Genomic DNA, 18,638 nt, shown 5'->3' on the forward strand with positions numbered 1-18,638 from the left:
TTAATTTGTTGTTGTTCTCTGTTTTTTGTGTGTTTTTTTTTTGCCACCCCATGTGGCTTGTGGGATCTTGGTTCATGAGATGGGGGTCAGGCCAAAGCTCCTGAGGTGGGAGCTCTGAGGCCAAACCACTGGATGAAGAGAGAACCTCAGACCCCAGGGAATATTCATTGGAGCGAGGTCTCATGGAAGTCCTCATCTCAGCACCAAGACCCAGCTCTACCCAACAGCCTACAAACTCCAGTGTTGGAAGCCTTGAGCCAAACAACAAGCAAGACAGGAACACAATCCCACTCATTAAAAAAAAAAAAAAAAAAAAAATGAGATGGCAAAAACATGTGTCACAGATGAAGGAGCAAGGTAAAAACTTACAAGACCAAATACATGAAGAGGAAATAGGCAATCTACCTGAAAAAGAATTCAGAGTAATGATAGTAAAGATGATCCAGAATCTCGAAAATAGAATTGAGGCATGGATTCAGAAAATACAAGAAATGTTTAACAAATACCTAGAAGAACTAAAGAAGAAATAAACAGAGAGATAAACAGAACAATAACTGAAATGAAAAATACACTAGAAGGAATCAAAACAGAATAACTGAGGCAGAAGAACGAATAAGTGAGCTGGAATGCAAAATGGTGGAAATAACTGCTGAGGAGCAGAATAAAGGAAAAAGAATAAAACAACTGAAGACAATCTCAGAGACCACTAGGACAACATTCAAACTATAGGGGTCCCAGAAGAAGAGGAGAGAAAGAAAGGGTCAGAGAAAATATTTGAAGAGTTTATAGTCAAAAAATTCCCTAACATGGGAAAGGAAATAGTCACCCAAATCCAGGAAGCACAGAGAGTCCCATACAGGATAAAGCCTAGGAAAAACACAAGACACATATTAATCAAACCAACAAAAATTAAATTCAAAGAAAGAATATTAAGAGCAGCAAGAGAAAAACAACAAATAACATACAAAGGAGTCCCCATAAGGTTATCAGCTGATTTTTCAGCAGAAACTTTGCAGGCCAGAAGGGAGTGGCAGGATATACTTAAAGTGATGAAAGAGAAAAACCTACAACCAAGATTACTCTACCCAGCAAGGATCTCAGATTCGACAGGAAATCAAAAGCTTTTCAAACAAGCAAAAGCTAAGAGAATTGAACACCACCAAACCAGCTTTACAACACATGCTAAAGAAACTTTTCTAGGCAGGAAACACAAGAGAAGAAAAAGACCCACAAAAACAAACACAAAACAATTTTTAAAATGGTAATAGGAACATACATATCAATAACCTTGAATGTAAATGGTTTAAATACCCCAACCAAAAGACACAGACTGGCTGAATGGATACAAACACAAGGGCCATATATATGCTGTCTACAAGAGAACCACATCAGAGCTAGGGACACATACAAACTGAAAGTAAAGGGATGGAAAAAGATATTCCATGCACATGGAAATAAAAAAAAAAAGCTGGAGTAGCAATACTCGTATAAGATAAAATACAGTACAATAAAGACTGTTACAAGAGATAAGGAGGGACATTACATAATGATCAAAGGATCAATCCAAGAAGATATAACAATTATAAATGTTTATGCACCCAACATAGAAGCACCTCAATACATAAGGCAAATATTAATAGCCATAAAAGGGGAAATCGACAGTAACACAGTAATAGTAGGGGACTTTAACACCCCACTTTCACCAATGGACAGATCATCCAAAGAGAAAATAAATAAGAAAACACAAGCTTTAAATGACACAGTAGACCAGATAGATTTAGTGGATATTTATAGAACATTCCACCCAAAAGTGGCAGAATAGAAAGCCCAGAAATAAACCCATGCACATATGGTAACCTTATCTTTGATAAAGGAGGCAAGAGTATACGATGGAGAAGGGACAGCCTCTTCAATAAGTGGAGCTGAGAAAACTGGACAGCTACATGTAAAAGAATGAAATTAGAACACTCCCTAAGACCATAAACAAAAATAAACTCAAAATGGATTAACCTAAATGTAAGGAAAGACACTATAAAACTCTTAGAGGAAAACTTAGGCAGAACACTCTATGACATAAATCACAGCAAGATCCTTTTTGGCCCATGTCCTAGAGAAATAGAAATAAAAACAAAAATAAACAAATGGGACCTAATGAAACTTCAAAGCTTTTGCACAGCAAAGGAAACCATAACCAAGATGAAAAGACAACCCACAGAATGGGAGAAAATATTTGCAAATGAAGCCACTGACAAAGGATTAATCTCCAAAATATACAAGAAACTCATGCAGCTCAATATCAAAAAAAAAAAAAAAAAAAAAAACCAATCCAAAAATGGGAAGAAGATCTAAATAGACATTTCTCCAAAGAAGGTATACAGATTGTCAACAAACACATGAAAGGATGCTCAACATCAATAAACATTAAATGTAAATCAAAACTACAATGAGGTATCACCTCACACTGGTCAGAATGGCCATCATCAAAAAAATCTACAAACAATAAATGCTGGAGAGGGTGTGGAGAAAAGGGAACCCTCTTGCACTGTTGATGGGAATGTAAATTGATACAGCCACTATGGAGAACGGTATGAAGCTTCCTAAAAAAACTAAAAATAGAACTACCATATGACCCAGCAATCCCACTACTGGGCATATAGCCTGAGAAAACCATAATTCAAAAAGTGTCATGTACCCCAGTGTTCATTGCAGCTCTATTTACAATAGCCAGGACATGGAAGCAACCTCAGTGTCCATTGACAGATGAATGGATAAAGAAGGCGTGACACATGTACACAATAGAATATTATTCAGCCATAAAAAGAAATGAAATTGAGTTATTGTAGTGAGGTGGATGGACCTAGAGTCTGTCATACAGGGTGAAGTAAGTCAGAAAGAGAAAAACAAATAACGTATGCTAACACATATACATGGAAACCAAAAAAGAAAAAAGGTTCTGAAGAACTTAGGGGCAGGAAAGGAATAAAGACACAGACATAGAGAATGGACTTGAGGACAGGGGAGGGGGAAGGGTAAGTTGTGAAGAAGTGAGACAGTGTCAATGGACATATACACACTACCAGATGTAAAATAGATAGCTAGTGGGAAGCAGCCACATAGCACAGGGAGATTCGTTCAGTGCTTCGTGTCCACCTAGCGGGGTGGGTTAGGCAGGGTGGGAGGGAGATGCAGAGGGAGGAGATATTGGGATATAGGTATATGTATAGCTGATTCACTTTGTTATACAGCAGAAACTAACACACCACTGTAAAGCAATTATACTCCAATAAAGATTTAATTTTAAAAAAAGTAAAAGAAAATAATAAATTCTGAAAAAAAAAAAGTGGCAGAATATACTTTCTTCTCAAGTGCACACAGAACAGTCTCCAGGATAGATCACATCTCACATCTTGTGTCACAAATCAAGCCTCAGAAAATTTAAGAAAATTGAAATCGTATCAAGCATCTATTCTGACCACAGTGCTTTGAGATTGGAAATCAATTATGGAAAAAAACCTGTAAAAAACAGAAATACATGGAAGCTAAACAGTGTGCTACTAAATAACCAAGAGATCACTAAAGAAATCAAAGAAGAAATAAAAAAAATACATAGAAACAAATGGCAATGAAAACATGATGACCTAAAACGTATTGGATGCAGCAAAAGTGGTTCTATGAGGCAGGTATATAGCAGTTCAATCTCACCTGAAGAAACAAGAAAAATCTCAAATGAACAATCTAACCCTACACTTAAAACCACTAGAGAAAGAAGAACAAAGGAAACCCAAAGTCAGTAGAAGGAAAGAAATTGTAAAGATCAGAACAGAAATAAATGAAATAGAAACAAAGAAAACAATAGTAAAGATCAATAAAATTAAAAGCTGGTTCTTTAAGAAGGTAAACAAAATTGATAAACCCTTAGCCAGACTCATCAAGAAAAAAAGGGAGAGAATACAAATCAATAAAATTAGAAATGAAAAAGGAGAAATCACAACTGACACTGCAGAAATAGAAATGATTATAAAATATTACAAACAACTATATGCCAATAAAATGGACAACCACAAAGAAATGGACAAATTCTTGGAAAGGTACAATTTTCCAAGACCGAACCAGGAAGTATTAGAAAATATAAACAGACCTATCACAAATAATGAAATTGAAACTGTAATTAAAAATCTTCCAGCAAACAAAAGTCCAGGACCAGTGTCTTCACAGGCGAATTCTTTGAAACATCTAGAGAACAGCTGACAGTAGCTGACAGCGATCCTTCTCAAACTCTTCCAAAAAATTGCAGAGGGAAAATACTCCCAAAATCATTCTACGAAGCCACCATCACCCTGATAGCAAACCAGAAAAAGATATCACAAAAAAAGAAAATTATAGACCAATATCACTGATGAACATAGATACAAAAATCCTCAACAAAACACTAGCAAACAGAATCCAACAGCACATTAAAAGGGTCATACTCCATGATCAAGTGGGATTTATCTCAGGGATGCAAGGATTCTTCAATATACGCAAATCAATCAATGTGATACACCACATTAACAAATTAAGGAATGAAAACCATATGATCATCTCAATAGCTGAAGAAAAAGCTTTTGAAAAAATTGAACACCCATTTAGGATAAAAACTCTCCAGAAAATGGGCATAGAGGGAACCTACCTCAACATAACAAAGGCCATATATGACAAACCCACAGCAAGCATCATACACAATGGTGAAAGACTGAGAGCATTTCCACTAAGACTGGGAACAAAGCAAGGATATCCACTCTTGCCAGTCTTATTCAACATAGTTTTGGAAGTCCTAGCCATGGCAATCAGAGAAGAAAAAGAAATAAAAGGAATCCAAATTGGAAAAGAAGAAGTAAAACTGTCACTGTTTGCAGATGACATAATACTATACATAGAGAATCCTAAAGATGCCACCAGAAAACTACTAGAAATAATCAATGAATTTGGTAAGGTGGCAGGATACAAAATTAATGCACAGAAATCTCTGGCATTCCTATACACCAACAATGAAAAATCAGAAAGAGAAATTAAAGAAACACTCCCATTTACCACTGCAACAAAAAGAATAAAATACCTAGGAATAAACCTACATAAGGAGGCAAAAGACTTGTACTCAGAAAACTATAAAACACTGATGAAAGAAATCAAAGATGACATAAACAGATGAAGAAATATACCATGTTCTTGAATTGGAAGAATCAACATTGCGAAAATGACTATACTACCCAGAGCAATCTACAGATTCAATGCAACCCCTATCAATCTACCAATGGCATTCTTCACAGAATTAGAACAAGAAATTTCACAATTTGTGTGGAAACACAAAAGACCCTGAATAGCCAAAGCAATCTTGAGAAAGAAAAATGGAGCTGGAGGAATCAGCCTCCCTGACTTCAAACTATGCTACAAAGCTACAGTAATTAAGACAGTATCGTACTAGCACAAAACCAGAAATATAGATCAATGGAACAGGATAGAAAGACCAGAGATAAACCAACGCACCTATGGGCACCTAATTTATGACAAAGGAGGCAAGAACATACAATGGAGAAAAGACAGCATCTTCAATAAGTGGTGCTGGGAAAACCGGACAGGTACAAGTAAAGGAATGAAATTAGAACACTCCCTAAGACCATACACAAAATAAACTCAAAATGGATTAAAACCTAAATGTAAGGCCAGACATTATAAAACTCTTAGAGGAAGACATAGGCAGAACACTCTATGACATAAATCACAGCAAGATCCTTTTTGACCCACGTCCTAGAAAAATAGAAATAAAAACAAAAATAAACAAATGGGACCAAATGGAACTTAAAACCTTTTGCACAGCAAAGGAAACCATAACCAAGATGAAAAGACAACCCTCAGAATGGGATAAAATATTTGCAAATGAAGCAATGGACAAAGAATTAATACCCAAAGTATACAAGCAGCTCATGCAGCTCAATATCAAAAAAAAAAACAACTCAGTTAAAAAGTGGGCGGAAGACCTAAACAGACATTTCACCAAGGAAGGCATACAGATGGCCAAGAGGCACATGAAAAGATGCTCAACGTGACTAATTATTAGAGAAATGCAAATCAAAACTACCATGAGGTATCACCTCACGCAGGTCAGAATGGCCATTATCAAAACATCTTGAAACAATAAATGCTGGAAAGGGTTTGGTGAAAAGGGAACCCTCCTGTACTGTTGGTGGGAATGTAAATTGATACAGCCACTATGGAGAACTGCAATGGAGGTCCTTAAAAAACTAAAAATAGAACTACCACATGACCTAGCAATCCCACTACTGGGCATATACCCTGAGAAAACCATAATTCAAAAAGAGTCATGTACCACAATGTTCATTGCAGCACTATTTACAACAGCCAGGATGTGGAACCAACCTAAATGTCCATCGACAGATGAATGGATAAAGAAGATGTGGTACATATACACAATGGAATATTACTCAGCTATAAAAAGAAATGAAATTGAGTTATTTGTAGTGAAGTGGATGGATGCAGAGTCTGTCATACAGAGTGAAGTAAGTCAGAAAGAGCAAAACAAATACTGTATGCTAACACACATATATGGAATCTAAAAAAAAAAAAGGTACTGATGAACCTAGTGGCAGGGCAGGAATAAAGATGTAGACATAGAGAATGGACTTGAGGACACTGGGTGGGAGGGGGAAGCTGGGGTGAAATGAGATTAGTATCGACATACATACACTACAAAATGTAAAATAGATAGCTATTTGGAAGCAGCAGCATAGCACAGGGAGATCAGCTTGGTGCTTTGCGACGACCTAGAAGGGTGGGATAGGGAGGGTGGGAGGGACGCTAAAGAGAGGGAGGATATGGGGAGACATATGTATGCATATCGCTGATTCACTTTGTTGTACAACAGAAACTGACACAGTATTGTGAAGCAATTATATTCCAATAAAGATCTATTTAAAAATCTATGATTAAATTTAGATTATATCCATAAAATCAAGCAGAAGGAAAATAGTATTAAACAATAAAATTGTGACTATATTATTTTACAAGAAAAATTTGATCACATCACTTTTCTACTTAAATTCTTTCAGAATTTCCCTATAACTTTGAGAACAAAGCTCTCTTAGCACATCTAGCAAGACTGTCTGCATGATCTTCCCATCTGCTTAACTTGTATGGTCTCATCTCAAACACTCTAGCCCTGATGGGTTCCACCTGAGCACACTGGCTTTCTTTTAGTCTCATGTCTCTTCCTTCTACTGGGCCTATGTGTACACCAATTTCTCTGTCTGGAAAGTCCTTACCTACTGTTAGACATACAAAAAAGAAACAACAATAGAGAATATAACCAATAATCATGTTTACATCACTCAACATAAGAAATAACGCATTGCCAATAGAGTAGAATCCCTGCACTCCAATCATATCTACTTCATCTACTTCCTCTCCCATTCTCAACCCCTGATAACCAGTGTTGTGATTTGAAGGTTTATCAATTCCACACATTTAACAAATAGTTTGTATTACATATATATGTATTCTTAAGCAATAAATCACTGTTTTACATGCTTTAAAACTCTATGTAGGGCTTCCCTGGTGGCACAGTGGTTGAGAGTCCTCCTGCCGATGCAGGGGACATGGATTCGTGCCCCAGTCCGGGAGGATCCCACATGCCGCGGAGCGTCTGGGCCCGTGAGCCATGGCTGCTGAGCCTGTGCGTCCGGACAACTCTATGTAAATGGAATCATGGTAGATACCATTGAATATCATGGTATATATTCACATGCAGTTTACTCTTTTACATCCAATATTACTTGAAAAGTTCATCTATATTTATACATATAGAGCTAGTTTATCCCTTTCTTTTTTCTTTTTTTTTTTTGTAGTACGCGGGCCTCTCACTGCTGTGGCCTCTCCCACTGCGGAGCACAGGCTCCGGACGCGCAGGCTCAGCGGCCATGGCTCACGGGCCCAGCCGCTCCGCGGCATGTGGGATCTTCCCGGACCGGGGCACGAACCCGTGTCCCCTGCATTGGCAGGAGGACTCTCAACCACTGCGCCATCAGGGGAGCCCTAGTTTATCCCTTTTTATTTTTGTTTGATATCTAACGTAGGAATACAATGTCATTTGCTCATCCATTCTTCTAAAGATTACATTTACGGTTTTAAATTTCCTTCTTTCTTTCCATCCTTCCTCCCTACCTCCTCCTCTCCCTTCTTTCCACTACCCTTTCTTTTCTTGAGTGATAAAACACATGTTGATATGAACAAGTTAGTTATTTCTCTTGTGTACATATATGTGGTTGGGTAGCATTCATTGTATGCGCATCTTCAGTTTTTCTAGGAATTATCGTATTGCTGACTAAAATGATTGTACTAGTTCATATTTCTCTAGCAGAATAAGAGATGTCATTTCTCTGCATCTTTGTCATCACTTACTGGGAAATTCTATCTTACTAAGTTTTTAGTTGCATTTTGATAGTAGAAAATTTGAGCTCATTTTATGTTTATTACTCTCTTCTATGAATTGTCCAATTTAATGTTTTGTTTGTTAGTCTATTGGGTTTACCTTTTCTCCTTAATTTTTGAAAATATATTATGGGAAATATCTCCTAACCTAAGATTATATTTTAGCTTTCTGATGTCTTTTTATGAATATAAATTGTTATAAATTATAATGTAATCAAATTTATCAATATTTTTCTTTGAAGTCTGTGTTTTTTACTCCTTATTTAAGAAATCTCCAATTTTATGAAGAGAGTATATTTTCTTTCTAAATTTAAAATTAAAGTTTTTAAATATATATGATGTCAGGTATGGATTCATTTTTTTCCCTATAAAGATGATTGTGCAGGAAGCATTTAATATCTAGTCTACCTTTTCACACTGATCTGTAATGCTCCCTGTATCATACTTTATTTCCTTATAAGTATAGGCTTTTTTCTGTGTTCTTTATTTAGTTCTGTTCTAATTACCTCTTCATTGGTTAATACCATACCTTTAATTATTATACTTTGGTATCTGATGGGGCAAGCTTCTTCAACTTATTCCTATTTTTTTCAAAATTAACATGGCTCCTCTTCTACTTTGTTTTCCAAGTAAAATATAGAAGCAGCTTGTCAAACCCCATGAATAATACTGACAGAGTTTTTATTGGAATTGCAAATACTTAACCTAATTAACACCTAATCATCTTTCAGATGTCATTTATATAGATTCTTCCACTTGAAAATGATCCACTATTTTTCTACCAGTATTATATCCCCTTATGTTATCTCACTAAAATATACCTCTGCTTTGTTGTACTTACTATGGTTACATTTTTATATTTGTCTCTGAAGTTATTTGTCCATGTCTTCTCCCCATTAATGATAATAGTAGTAGTAGTAATAATAATAATCATAGTAAAATAACTACAAGAATAACATAACTACTCATACTTAGTCAACAAACATAAACACACAAACTGAGGTAAATCCTGAAGTGAAACAGTATCCTGTAATGATTTAAGTTATTATCCTACAGACAGATTGTTTAGGGCAGACCTATACCTCCCAAAGAAAATCTTAGAAGCACAAGTTATTAAATAGTGTAACTGCCTAGTCACCTGCCATTTTTATTTTGGTAAATATAAATCTACCGATCAAAATAAGTCAAATTAAAAAGCAATAATGTTCCATTATATCTTTATGCTGTTTTAATTATTAAGAGAACATCTATTATATATCTATTTATCCATCTATCTGTCTAGTATCTATATTTTAAATATGAAAGTACACATTAATTTGGTAAAGTATGTGAGCATGTTCCAAAGGAAGTTTTTGCCCAAGCAATTGAAACTAAGGGTTGAATAATCTTTTACTCTATAGAGCAGCTGTTACTTTGTTTACTGCTATAAAACCTAAATAATAGTGAAAAGAGAATGGGAGTCTCCACAGTTTAATTTCCAGGATAGGGCTTTTCACTTTTACTCATTTTTTTTTTTTTTGCGGTACGCGGGCCTCTCACTGTTGCGGCCTCTCCCGTTGCGGAGCACAGGCTCCGGACGCCGCAGGCTCAGCGGCCATGGCTCACGGGCCCAGCCGCTCCGCGGCATGTGGGATCTTCCCAGACCGGGGCATGAAACCGTGTTCCCTGCATCGACAGGCGGACTCTCAACCACTGCGCCACCAGGGAAGCCCCACTTTTACTCATTTTACACAGTTTTGTTTGCCTTAAACTCTGTGTCCTTGTCTTTTGATCTAATCAGATCTTTATCTTTATGAAAAGCAGAACAAAGGCCTATAGCTAGAAATGACCATTAATATTTTCCCACACACTCTTCCCTAAGGGAAACATACTTTTCCTACTTGCTAGTTTTTCATATTTGTCACCAAAAAGGATCTTTAAAAAGTGGTATCAGGGCTTCCCTGGTGGCGCAGTGGCTGAGAGTCCGCCTGCCGATGCAGGGGACACGGGTTCGTGCCCCGGTCCAGGAAGATCCCACATGCCGCGGAGCGGCTAGGCCCGTGAGCCATGGCCGCTGAGCCTGCACGTCTGGAGCCTGTGCTCCGCAACGGGAGAGGCCACAACAGTGAGAGGCCCGCGTACCGCAAAAAAAAAAAAAAAAAAAAAAAAAAAGTGGCATCAGCTTGAATGGCTGAAAACATTGTGCTCACTAGTCACTTCTTTTTGGACAACTTTGCCTTAAACGGCAAAATGAATATTAAAACAATTTAAAGAACACATTAATATATAATAAAATGCAATAGAGATGGAGATTTTTTAAGATGCAAAAACTCACAAAGAGCTGCCAAACCTAGTTACACTAAAAACAAGTGAGAAAAATGTAGACTGCCTCCTGAGCTTTCAAAAGCCATCAGACACTCAATATGTAGTAATGACTGAACATATTCATTGTACTTAAAGCCTATATTAAAAGAAGTGTCTAGAGAAATTTGAATTAAAGAAGATTATGTGAAATTTGCCTAAGTACAGAATGCACATCTATTTTGAATTTTCTTGCTTTTATTTAAGACAAGTGGCAGATAATTTCACAGCTGTCAGTTAATGCACATAATGAATGTCTTATAAAAGGATGAAAGCATGAAGTTGTATTCATGTTCCCCAAGTATGTAAAATAAATTCAAAAGGATGTCAAGATCTGGTATGAAATGAAAAACGCAAGAACACTTTTGTTTAGCAGTGTGTGGAGACAGGGTTGGGGAATACTAACCCTTTGCCTCCCTACAAATTAAATCAATAGAAGAGTAGGTCTAAAACTAACTGCTTTAACTCTTAGATTTTTACATCAGTTTCTAAGGACTTTATTATGTGGCACTTTTATCTGACATGGGGCCAACATTAATTAATTGCTTTGACACTTCGTCTTTTAAATTTAATACTGAATCCTGGCATTCTTTAGCTTTTAGAATCTGTGGGCATTTTTTCTCTAGACAAGATGGATAAGGACATCCTTTAACTATAGAAAAAGAAGTACAATGAAATTAATAAAAAAGAACTGCATAGTGTTGATGTCAGATAGCTTTAACAAATCTAAATCTCATTCATCTAATCTTTTATAATTCCATAAAATTGTACCAGAGTTACTTCTTGATTTCTGAAAATGAAATGCTTAGATATTATTCTTTAATACTTTTATGATAATAATTGCATTGATTTTAAAAAAAGAATCAGTGAATAAAACTTATGAAATTTGTGATATTAGACTTATTTTAACTTACTTAAAATGCCACCATAAAATTTGTATATTTTGGACATAGCACATAATCACCTACTCAAAACATAGGTTAATATTGAGTTTGCAGACGGAATGATATCTCACTTGCTTATTCATTTTGGTGGTTCTTTATGGCTTGCTTCTATGCACTTCTCTGAAAATCAGTATGTTTTTGCAGTCTTAAACTTCGCCTTTTGTCTCGTGTTATGATCCAGTCTACTGAAGGAATGAAACTATCAGTTTAGGCCAGCATCACTTATATAACAAAATCACACAAGCATCTATCCTTGAGTCAGAACAGAAACAGCATATTTGTGTCAGTTCCCTAAACCCTAATTCCTACAAGATGATGCAAAGAGGTCCAGATGACACCAGCATATACAGAATATTGCATTATAGGAGATGAATCCTAAACTTACAAAACCTGAATCTTTTAAACAGTTAGCATTCTTTCTCTTTGCTCCAGAGGTAGACACTATCTCTACCTTCTGAGACTATAAGCTAAGTTTCCCTTTGCTCTGCAAAAAGATACTATCTTTCATCTTCCAAGACAGTTCACTTTACTAACACCCTTGAAAAGTTAAACCAGAACAATGATAGTCAGGTCCTATGCTTGCAAAACATGCAGGAATCTGAGAGACACCTGGAGAATTGTCTTCCAACAATATCGAGTTATTATAAAGTAACATTGAATAAGATAGTCTGTTATTGGCAGAAGAATAGCTAAATAAACCAAGAGAGGATCAAGAAACAAACCTATACATATAGTTACTTTACAGATATGCCACTGCAATGGCAGTGTACTCAGGAGAGAGAGCCTTTTCAATAAATTGCTTTGTGTTAATTAGATATCCATATGGGAAAATATGTATTCTTTTACACACACACACATCCACACATATTGACTTCCATTTTACACTGTACACACAAAAGCAATGCAAGATGGATTGTAGATTTAGATATGAAAGCTGTAAATAAAAACACTTCTAGGAAATAACAGAGAAGAATACTTTCATGAGTAGATTTTTAAATATCACTGAAGAAAGACAGATTTGGAAGGTGATGGTAGCTCATTTCCTTCCCCCTTTGGTTGTTTGACAGATACTTGGCTCAGTAGATCTAAATTAACTCAAAGGCAGAAGAGTTTGATATTAGTCAATGGGTTTCATATTATCATCCTTTATAACAAAGTCACTTCCCAAACCAAGAAGGTTCTACTCTTATATAGTCCCATGTATTTTACCTTCTCCCCTGTTCCTATAAGTAGAGCATTACTGAGGCAGTCTTCCTCTCTCCTCAAATGTTGGCCAGTGTGCATGTAGTCCATTTATGCCCAGTGGAGTCTGTGAGATAGGATAACAAGAGATTCTGGACACTCTATTCCTTCTCTGCTTCTAAGATTTTCCCAGTAAGGTCCATCTCATCTGTACCTTTATGGTACTATGGTTTTATGTCTACACTCTTTTTTTAGGACAGCTGTTAGTCCTTAAGGGACATACTCCACTCTGCCTATGAAATTTTGGAAAAAACTTAACTGGCTTAGTCATTGGTGGATACTATTTCTAATTGTGAGGACAGATCACCCTCTGTTAGCCCCGAGTGAGTGGGCTGGCTGTTAGGTCAGCTTAGCCCTCCCTCCTTTAAATGACTGCTGAGAGGTCTGTTCCAAACCCCAAAAGAGTCATCTTGCCAGGGTAGGTATCAAGTAGCCACCTAGTCTGTTAGCCCAGTACCCTGCAAGCCTCACATATGTTTAACTCATTTGTTGAGGTCTTTTAAAAACGCAAGTTTAGGCAGCAGAATGGTCTCCCAATGACAAAAACAAACAAACAAAAACCCTGGAAGCCTTCATGCTTCATTCACATGTGGTGTGCTGTATGCCAAGAGCTGGAGCTGAGTTGGGGGCTGAAGTCTTCACAAGAAATAAAGTGGCCATAGCGTTCAATAGTTTGGATAAGATGATTCAACTCCAAAGAAACACTGCGAACATCAGACATATCTGTGTTTTGGCTCCTGTTGCCCTGACTGTCTTATATCTAGTAATGGCAGTTGCCTGGCAAGCAGGAACTTGATATGCTGATTCTAAAATTCATATAGAAGAACAAAGGGCCAATAATAGTCAAGACATATCTGAGGAAGGGTAAAGGTATGTAGACTGCAGAGAAAATGAGCAGATGTGAGGTATCACTATGAAATCCACTTCCATCTCACTACGTTGTGCAAGAGTCAGGCTGTCCAGGCTTAGATGCAGGTGGAGATCGCTGACCAGCTTGAGGTCAGTCCACACCTGCCCCTCATCTACCCAAGTAATGAGGACCACCTGGTTAATCTGATACACTCTCCAGGACATACCGATTTTGCCTCTGAAGTATAAACTGGTTGCATTTGTGATGGGTACATAACTGTGGTAAATGTGATGGAAGCAGTCTGTCTGCAGATATAAGAAGTTCTGTGACAAGTCTGGATCAAAAATATTCATCTAGGTTTAGTGATTAGTGAATGAGATTACTTGATAGTGGAACTGAAATTCACTCCACAAGAGGTTTATTCTCATCTTACGCATCTTTTAGAAGAGATTAACGCACTCACAGGAGCTCTTTTACTTCTAATGTCCCAGAAGGAGAGCAGAGAGATTAAATTGCAAGTGAATCCAAATTCTGAACAAGGAAGGCAAGAATATTACTGAAGCACTGGCTTAGAGGATATGGATACTTTTTAATGTTACTTTTCCCAGATTAAAGAAATATGGTTACCAGTGCATCGGATGGGTGAGACTTTGGAATTGAGCTCCTTAACAAAATCTAGTCAAAAGATTAGCATCAAAAAGGAAGTTTTTTCTGAAAACCTGTGAGAAGATTATTAGATGACTATAAAGAATAAGAAAATTAGGAGGATTGATCAGGCAAAAGGAATGAAATTTTTTATTTATAAAGTTGATCCTGGAAAATATATGTAGTTTATATGATGCTGTCTTGAAAAAGAACAAAGAAAAAATTAATAAAATAGTAAGTTCTTTAGGATAAAATATTGGAGCCCAGAAGGCAACTCATTTAGATACTAATGTTCAGAACAATGCCATTTACTGTCAGTGGCCACCATATCCCAAACTGTTCTTGCTATAGTGTGTCAGAAACATTATAGCTTGCTTAATATTATAGCCAAGAGAGTGGAGAAATTAATGGGCACAAGAGGACAAATGTTTGATTCTCTTCCACAAGAAACCCAGGCACTGAAATCAGCTTTTATGAGATGTAGAAGGGAAGACAATCCTCCAGTTATAATCTTTGTTTCCAACATATTTCCAGTTGGCATTGAGGTTTTCCCTCACAAGCCATGATCTTTCACTCAAGAAGAAATCTGACATGAGGATGTGAGACAAAGGCACATGGAGAAGCTGGCAGCAGTTCAGGGGCAGGTGTCTTTCTAGCCCACCCCAAATGGGAGTGCCCATGAAACAAATCCAAAGAGAGAAGAGTCAAGAGGTGATGGGCAAAAGATGGAGATTATGACGTCTAAACCTGTGTTTTAGGAGGGAAACAATCAAGTATGTTGTATTTCATATGGCTTGAAGAGGAAATAAAAGAAAGATGGCCCAAGGACAATCAGCTTGAACTTTTGCAACAGGTACCATTAGGTTTCTCAGTTCCAGCAGATGTCCTTCCCCAAGTCCTCACATGCCATTTTGTATTCTTAAGAACACAGATCTACTGATTAGAATGGAACTAGGAACTGGAAAATCTAGAAGGGCTATCTCTAAGAATAGGAGGCCTACAAGACTTTGTGGTGATTTCTGCAATACTGTGTAGCTTGCCATCCTGCCTACCATTTATTCCACTCAACTTTGTAGCCACCCTTATTGTCAGGGTTGCCATTGAATAAAGATCCCCCAAGTGAAATGCCCCACCTCATCAAAGAAATGAAGATGTTAAACCAAATGACCCCTTGGAATTTAATTCAGGAAATTGAGCTGAGGGCACATTTTAGTTACAACCAGAGAAATCCACATTCAATAATGCCTGATGACTTAAAAGAAAAAATTGTAACGATTCAAAATCAGTGTACCTGAACCCATTATTCTATTCAGGAAAACAATCATAAAACCTTCAAAGTTGATATGGTAAATGAATAAATAGTCAATCAACAAAAAATTACAGTCATACACAGAACAAAAGAAAGCAAAATCCATGAAGGAATCCAGGTTGACTCTTGTGCTAATCACCAAAACAACTTTCAATAAATTTGTCATGCTCAGTGTGAAGAAGTCAGTCAGATTCTGGAAGAAAATAGTGATCTGGTTTGTTCTGTGGAAGAACTGACATCCTCAGTGAATCAGGGCAGAAATATTAATGATCCACCAGAAGATCTAAGAGGGAATTGTGAATTCAAGGGAAAACTAGAGCAACATCTAACAGGGAGAAAATGGAGGAACACTGTTGGCCAAATCTGGTTGTTTGTCCCAAGAAAATTTGGGTCCAACCTATTAGTCCATAATAGTGAAGCTTTTCAGAACTTGATATGACCAGGCCCAACTGATCAAGTTTCCAAATAAGGCAGTAAATACTGAGATTTGGACAACAGCATTGTGAGTATCTTCCAATCGCAGCCCCCTCTGGGCCCATCCTCTCATGGATGCCCTCTCATGGGCATCTGTTTTGTCTTAGAATACGAGCCTTAAGTAACTTCGAGCAACAAGGAGCAAGTGATAAGCAGAATCAAGAGCCAAGTGGTCTATTAAAGGAGAAATAGGGGGAAGATGAAACTTAATCTGGTCAAGATGAAAACCAAGATGGCTGCTCTGAGCCTTTTGAGAAGGGGACTGCTCAGAAAGGAGAAGTGTTACTGCCTGATTGCTGTGGACTCTTCTCAGGACAGCTAACTGCCACCATGAGAGAAGTGTGTGGAGATGTGCTACAAGTGAAACCTCAGTGCCTGCTGGCAGTTATGCACATATGTGGCATCATGCCCAGAGGTAATGTTCTTGGCTTAGTAAGTCTATACTGTCCTGTCAAAGAGAAAAGTTTAAGTGTTTCAAGAAAAAGAAAAGATTAGGCAGACATATTTATCGTTAAGCCTCTGCTGCCCACGGCCAAAAGCTTTCTTCATGGATGAAATCAGGAAGAAGCCAACTCACAACTGGTATTCAGCCATTGGGAAATCATTCCAGCAACCTGTCCTGGGTGCCAACCACTGAGGAAAAGTACTTGCACTTTGGGGAAAAGGCTGATTCAGAGAACCAAACATGGAAGTACATGAACATAGTGATAAAGTAGAAAGGTTTTTGTCTGGAAAAGATTGTGGAGCACATGGAAAAAGCAGAGAACCCTCAGCCAAAATAAGTAACTGATATCTGCAATACTGACTCATGGGCCAAACCTAGTCTCCACTGGTAGATATTCTACTTGGACTCTTATTGTAGACCATCAGGGGTTAACCAAAAGATGCTACAGTTGTTCCCACAATGCTTGACATCACAACAGTGACTGAACAGAGTGCTTCTATTTCCGACTTTTGTTCTACATATCACCCTGGATATGGATAATGCTTTCCTGGACATGGCTGACACTCCAGGAAGAACAAAAGAATCTACTTGGCTTTACTTGGAAGATAAAGAACACCATTTCAGGTGAGTAATACATCTATAACAAAAATAGGGTAACACTATGCATTCAAAAGAAAAGATGAAAGTCAAAAAGACTGATAATACTACTTATTGACCAGCATATTGAATGACTAGAACTCTGTATAGAGTACAACCTTGCCAGATGTACAGAAAGGAAAGGACAAAGATATCCAGCTGTAGGTAGCTAACTGTGGTAGGCAGAATTCTAAGGAAGCTGTATGACTCCCCTCCCTCTGTATAATTCCCTTGCATTGAATGTAACCAGGACCTGTGAATATGATTCAGACCTGTGATAAAATTATGTCATAAGGTAAAGGGATTTTGCAGCTGTAAGTAAGGTGCCAAATCATTTGCATTTGAGGTAATCAAAAGGGAGACTGTCCTGTGTGGGCCTGACTTCATTAGTGAAAAGATATGAAAGAGATACTAGGACCTTTCTGAAGAGAGAGTCTCCCATTGGCTTTGAAGAAATAGGCTTCTATGTGTTCTATAGCTGCAAGGAGATGAAACCTGCCAACAACTATATCAGCTTGGAAGAGAACCCCCAGCCTCAGAAGGAAACCCAGCTCCAGCCTACATCTTGATTGCAACCTTGTGAGACTCTGAACAGTGGACCAAGATGAGCCATCCCCAGACGTCTGGGAGGTGATAAATATTTGTCTTAAGGAGCTAAATTTGTAATTTATTGTACAGCATACAAATCTAGTACAATAACTAAAGTTTGATGTGCTCACAACAATAGCACACTCTATAAGTTAAGTAATATTATTATTTCCATTTTATTAACAAAGAAACTTGAATCATAAAGAGGTCAGGTCCTATGCTAGTATGTGGTGGAGCTGAGATTGTTACCGTGTTATATTGCCACTCCTCTACTATACAACAAGTTTTCATATTCTAAATAGTTAAAATTTGTTATTTGATGCTATAAAGAAGGAAGAAAAGAAACATTATCTTCTTTTCTATGCTGAGAAATAGAAAATCTGGAATTAAAGCCAAATGATGTGCAGCACTATTAGGATAGGGAAATCTGCAAGAATGAAAGAGGACAATTTTCATCTTATTTTTCCGCTCTTTCTCTACCTCATCTAAAAAATAGTGAATCAATTCATTAATGTTATTGGCATATACTGGATCTGCATTTCCATACGTCTGCAGTTCTTTTACCAGTATAAATTCTAAGAAACTTGTGAAAATGAGGTCCGAAAAGAAGAGTTTACCAAGCTAAAGACTAAAATTTGGTAAATATAAATAAATAAGGAACAATATATCCAATTTAATCAATAA

The 18,638-nt window shown here is 37.2% G+C and overlaps 1 pseudogene; it reads left to right on the top strand.

Moving 5' to 3' along the window:
- Positions 1-13,581: 13,581 nt before the first annotated feature.
- Positions 13,582-17,071, top strand: LOC132426268 (elongation factor-like GTPase 1; annotated as a pseudogene).
- The last annotated feature ends 1,567 nt before the right edge of the window (positions 17,072-18,638 follow it).

Source organism: Delphinus delphis, chromosome 5 (assembly GCF_949987515.2).
Source record: "Delphinus delphis chromosome 5, mDelDel1.2, whole genome shotgun sequence".
NCBI classification, from domain to species: domain Eukaryota; kingdom Metazoa; phylum Chordata; class Mammalia; order Artiodactyla; family Delphinidae; genus Delphinus; species Delphinus delphis.